The following is a 6,000-nucleotide window of genomic DNA, read 5'->3' as shown; positions in this document are numbered from 1 at the left end:
AGCTTTGGGGGTGACGGGTGTGACCGTGTCAGGGCCAGAGGGGTCAGGGGTGTGAGGGTGTTGAGAGTGAGGTTCGCTCGATAAACCAGTGATGACCTAAATTGGGTTTTACCTAGGTTTGACCTAAAACCTGGTTTCGTGAAACCAGGTTTTGAGTGTCACCAAACAAGCCCAAAACCAGTTTCAATTTGAAAACCAAGTTTTGACGCCAAAACCAAGTTTTGACGCCAAAACCAAGTCTTTAACTTTGTTTTGAAAACCCTAAGGGTCTGTTTGGATGACAAGCATGAAAACCTGGTTTACCAAAAACCAGGTCTAAAACCTGGTTTACTGAAAACAAGGTTTAAAACCTGGTTCTGTTGTTTGGATGACGGCTCTAAACCTGGTTATTTCGGAGTGTTGTTTGGTGCTTCATCACTCATTTTTAGAAAGTGGGCCAGGTAATAGAGGTATGAGATTAAACCAGATTAATTCAATTCAGTTTTAACAGATCAAAATCTAATTAGTGTGAGTTTAGAATCTTGATCATTTGACCTTGTTCAACATATACCTTTGTTCTCTTTTTTTTCTCTTTCAGTTTTAGCTACCATGTGTCTCAATAATAAGCCTTTTTTACTATTTTTAAGATGCTTGTTAATTGGTATCCCTTGCTTTTTTTGAATTACTATGGCATGCATGATCCTTCTTGTGCTGAACTTTAGCACTCCTATACAATTGTTTCTATCAGATTGGTTAACGGTTTTGTTAGTCCTTGAATTTCAATCTTTTTTTTTAAGAAATAATAACCTGTAGAAGTTATCTGCTTCTATTATTTGGCAATGATATACAAATTTCTTGTATCAACGGTTGAGTGATGTTCGTTACTGTTTTCTTGTTCTGCTTATTTTTTTGGTATAGCAAATACATAGTAATAATATTCAAGGTTTTAAGTATCGTATCATTACTGGTATCTATGGGGCCCAAAATAAGATACGTATTGTATCATAAAAAATCATAATTTTTAATAAATTTTAAAAAACCTTTTTAAAGTGTGTTGAAGGTGTATCGTACGATACAATACTATATAGGATATGATATGGATACAATACACACTCGTATCGTGATACGAGTGTGTATCATATCACTTTTGCCCATAGTACGAGTGTGTATCATATCACTTTTGCCCATAGTAACGATACGGATACAATACACCCAGATTATCTTTTGATGCTATGGTCACTCTTTCAACTTACTATGTCTAACATGATTTTTCTACAACACCAAGTTGTCTTCTCGTGAAAGTAATGATGGATATACAAAGATTTTTTGATGTAGTAATCTGATCTCCACGATTCTTGTTTTTTATATGGAGCTATGAAACTTGAAGTTGTTCAATGTGGAAAAGCATGGAAATTTTCAAAAAAAATGATAGGTCATCTGCCAATAATTCAAATTGCTAATGAACATTGCAAATCAAAGTAGGAAGCAATACTGTGAAATGAACACTTGTTTGACAATCAATATGAATAGTAATTTGCCCCATCTTCACATGACATACTATGCAATTATCCATGGTGAAGGAAAATATGAGCAATTCAATCCTATTTCAAAACCAAAATTCAGTAGAAGAAATGGCATGTTCACTTCGACAACCATCAAACAACAATAAGAATGAGACATCACAAACACCCACCATTCTCCAACAACCAAACCCACTCAAGACACCAATAAAACAAATCAAAGCAACATATTACACCCCAAAAAAAATAATAAAATTTGAGAGAGAGAGAAAAGGGTCCACCCTTCTCTAGCCTAAAAAGGCCTCTCTGAGGCTCCTTTGGGGGAGTTAAAAAACATGTGAAAAAAAATAAATAATCAAAGAGGGCTCTTGGAGTTTCTTGAAACTCCCACCCATCACTCTCTCATTAAGCCATGCGAAAATGGCAGCCTCCCCACTACCCTAAGGACCTTTGAGAATTGAAACCCCCACTAACTAATTTTGTAACTTCTATTTTTTTTTCTATAAAATGCTAAGAGAATCTACATGTTTTTCCATACTCTCCTATGTACCTCTCTCTCTTGTGCTATAGCAAGATTATGGTGATTGTGAATATTATTAGTCGGGTTCGCAGCCAACTACTAGTATCCAACCAACGTTATAGCGATTTGAAGCTTCTCGTTTAAGGTTGGTACTTTGATTTAAGTATATGTGTGTGAAAGTATGGCTCCATGAGATGTCGATTTTTTTTCTATATTCCTAATTTCTAAAAAGGTTCATTTTAGCTACAGTATTATTTGTGGACTGAGGAGAAATGGCCCCCGACCTCGCCTCGTTTGGACCGGGGATGGAGGACATGAAACGGGGATGGAGGGTAGGATTTTGAGAGGGAGCGGGGGTGGAGACATTGTCCCCCCCCCCCCCCCGCCTACTTGTTTGTATTGCTTTTGATGAGTTGTGCCTCGATGATTCAAGAATCTTGCAGCACAAAACACTAGTCCTGTTCCTGGAAATTGAAATCCATTTGCACGACTTTGTAGGAATTTCTCTTGGTCGTCAAAAAATACCAGAATCGACTTTCCTATGGACTCATCTCTATAAGAAACCCAGTATTAGAATGACCATCTTTGCTAGCGCCTTGCTACATGTGATGGTTTGAAGAATGGGACTTTGGAAGCCTTTCATTGGGATGAAAAACACCATCTCCGTGATGTGAATTTAACTTTGAAATTGAGATTTTTTATGAAAATATATTAAAAATAATTGAAATAAATGTAAATAAACTCCAAACCTTGTTTCAAATGAAGTTAAGGCATTCTAACTTAATTTAATTCATAAAAGACATGCATTATGTTTGAAAACTGAATTTAACAATGACAAAGTGCCTAATTTAACTTCATTTTAACAAAGCAATGCTATTTTTTTTATTTATAAATTTGGTTTTAAAAGATGCAATGAATGAGTAGTCAATGACCTTAGAAATTTCTACAAATGATATGCAGATGCCTAGCAATCTTATGAATGTTATGGAACTGAAAATCCTAATCAATTATCTGAGAAAAACCGGAATTTGGATTCTTTTATTTAGATAAGACAGGATTTTAGAGAATTAGGATTTTATAGGTGAACCTGTCAGAGCATTCTGAAAAGATGGAAGCTTTAAACAACACAGTTTTAACTCAAAATGAGTCCATGAATTTTCAACATAGCAAGGAAGCATTTCCTTTTTACAGAATATCAAAATCATTTTTGAAACTAGAGTTATGATCAAAACATCAGAGCATTAATTTCAGAAACAGTAATTTGGATTTTAACAGACAGGTTACAGTAATTCGGGTGCTTCAGGAGCTAAACAGACTAAATTTCTCTCACATTTAAGGTAAAAGATACTCAATTCAATCGGAAACTAACCAAATTTACATAATTGGAAAATCTAATTTTGTTTAAAAATGATGACTTCGGGAAGTCACTGTTTCCCAACAGGAAATAAACATCTTACAGAATTTGAAGTTCTGTAAACAGTCTCAGCTTTTAATAGATTTGAAATATTAAATATGTATAAAAAGAGATAAAAATTATAGATATAAACTAGACAAATAAAATAAGAAAACCTTTTTTGCAGATTTGGAAAATGATCTTCCGTTGGAGAGATACGACTCTTGCAAAATGAACTAAAAACCTGTGTAACTCAAATAATGTAGAATAATAGAGGCCTGGTTTTTAATCAAAATGGAGAATGAAACGACCATAGAAATCACTAACAAATGGAAAAAATAAACTAGACTAAATAACAAAGGCACCACTTTTTACGGATTTGAAATACGATCTCCGGTTAGCGAGATACGCCCCCGACAAGTTGGTCCCGATTCAGGTAGCGATTTATGCCGTAAATCGCACAACGATTTGCTCAAGACACTGTAAGTCATAATAGCGATTTATACATAATGATTTATTGAATAATACAACAAATTGCTATAGTGACTCATGAAATACACTACAAATCCCTTTGTAGTATTATTCAGTAAGCCATAACGCGTAAATCGCTATTTAAATCAAGGCCAACTTATCAGGGCGTATCTCCCTAACCGAAGATCGGATTTCTGATCCGTGAAAAACAGTGTCTTCGTTATTGAGTCTAGTTTATTTTTGTTAATTTTCAACAATTTTTATGGGCATTTCATACCTGTTTTTGTCAAAAACAAAGACAATGTCACACTCTATACCGTTTGAGTTACTCAGGTTTTTAGTTCAATTTGCAAGAGTCATATCTCCGCAACGGAATACCATTTTCCAAATCTGTAAAAAGGGTTTTCTTTGTTTATTTGTCTAGTTTATATCTAGAAATTTTATAACTTTATATACTCATTTGATATTTCAAATCTTTTAAAAACCGGAACTGGTTACAAAATTTCAAGTTCTGTAACAAGTTCATTTCCTAAAATTGAACAGTAACTTTTCGAAGCCACCATCTTCAAACCAGAAAAAAACTAGAAAAATCGTGAGAAAGGGTGTTACGAAAACCTCGAGCAAGAAACAACCGAAGGAAAATGAGCACCATGATTAAACAAAACACTTTATTGTTCATTTTCGATAGTTACAAAAGGGAAAGAAAAGAAAAAAATTATACAAGGCCTCAAAAAATTTTGGTCTCCAACGAGTCCCTACAGCAATTTATAGTATTAGCGGGTCTCCAACGAGTCCTTACAACAATTTATAGTGTTGTCGGGTCACCCACGAGTCACTATAGTGATTTGTAGTGTCTTCCGCAAATCACTATAGTGATTTGTAGTGTTATTCAGTAATCGATTTATAGTTATAAAATATGATTTATAGTGTTATCAAATATGTATAAAAAGTTATGAAATTTTTTAAATATAAACTAGATAAATAAAAGAAGAAAACCCTTTTTGCAGATTTGGAAAATGATTTTCCGTTGAAGAGATATAACTCTTGCAAAATGAACTAAAAACATGTGCAACTTAAATAATGCATAATAATAGAGGCCTAGTTTTTAATAAAAATGGGGAATGAAATGATCATAGAAATCACTAAAAATTGGCAGAAATAAATTAGACTCAATAAAAAAGGTACCATTTTTTACATATTTGAAATATGATCTCTGGTTAGAGAGATACGCCCCCGACAAGTTGATCCTGATTTAGGTAGCAATTTACGCCGTAAATCGCACAACGATTTGCTCAAGACACTGTAAGTCACAATAGTGATTTACACATAATGATTTACTAAATAACACCACAAATCGCTATAGTGACTTATAAAATACACTACAAATTGCCTTGTAGTGTTATTCAGTAAGTCGTCGCGCGTAAATCGGTATTTGAATCAACACTAAGTTATCGGGAGCGTATCTCCCTAACCAAAGATCGGATTTCCAATCCGTAAATAGCAGCGTCTTTGTTATTGAGTCTAGTCTATTTATGTTAATTTACAACAAATTTCATGGGCATTTCATACCTATTTTTGGTAAAAAACCAAGACCCTATCACACTCTACATCGTTTGAGTTACTCAGATTTTTAGTTAACTTTGCAAGAGTCATATCTCCCGAACGGGGGATCGTTTTCCAAATCTGTAAAAAGGGTTTTCTTTATTTATTTGTTTAGTTTATATCTAGAAGTTTTTATAACTTTATATACTCATTTGATATTTCAAATCTTTTAAAAATCAGAACTGGTTACAAAATTTCAGGTTCTATAACAAGTTCATTTCCTGAAATTGAACGGTAACTTCCTGAAGTCACCATCTTCAAACCAGAAAAAAAAAACAGAAAAAATGTGAGAAAGGTGTTACAAAAACCTCGAGCAAGAAACAATTGAAGGAAAAATGAGCACCACGATTCAACAAAACACTTTATTGTTCTTTTTCAATAGTTACAAGAGGAAAAAAAATAAAAAATTTATACAAGGCCCCAAAAACTTTTGGTCTCCAACGAGTCCCTACAGCGATTTATAGTATTGGTGGGTCTCCAACGAGTCCCTATAGCAATTTATAGTGTTGTCGGGT

This window comes from Nuphar pumila, chromosome 2 (genome assembly GCF_984573655.1).
Source record: "Nuphar pumila chromosome 2, dmNupPumi1.hap1.1, whole genome shotgun sequence".
Taxonomy (NCBI): domain Eukaryota; kingdom Viridiplantae; phylum Streptophyta; class Magnoliopsida; order Nymphaeales; family Nymphaeaceae; genus Nuphar; species Nuphar pumila.
The sequence above is the reverse complement of the archived record's forward strand: the minus strand, read 5'-3'. Positions refer to the sequence as shown.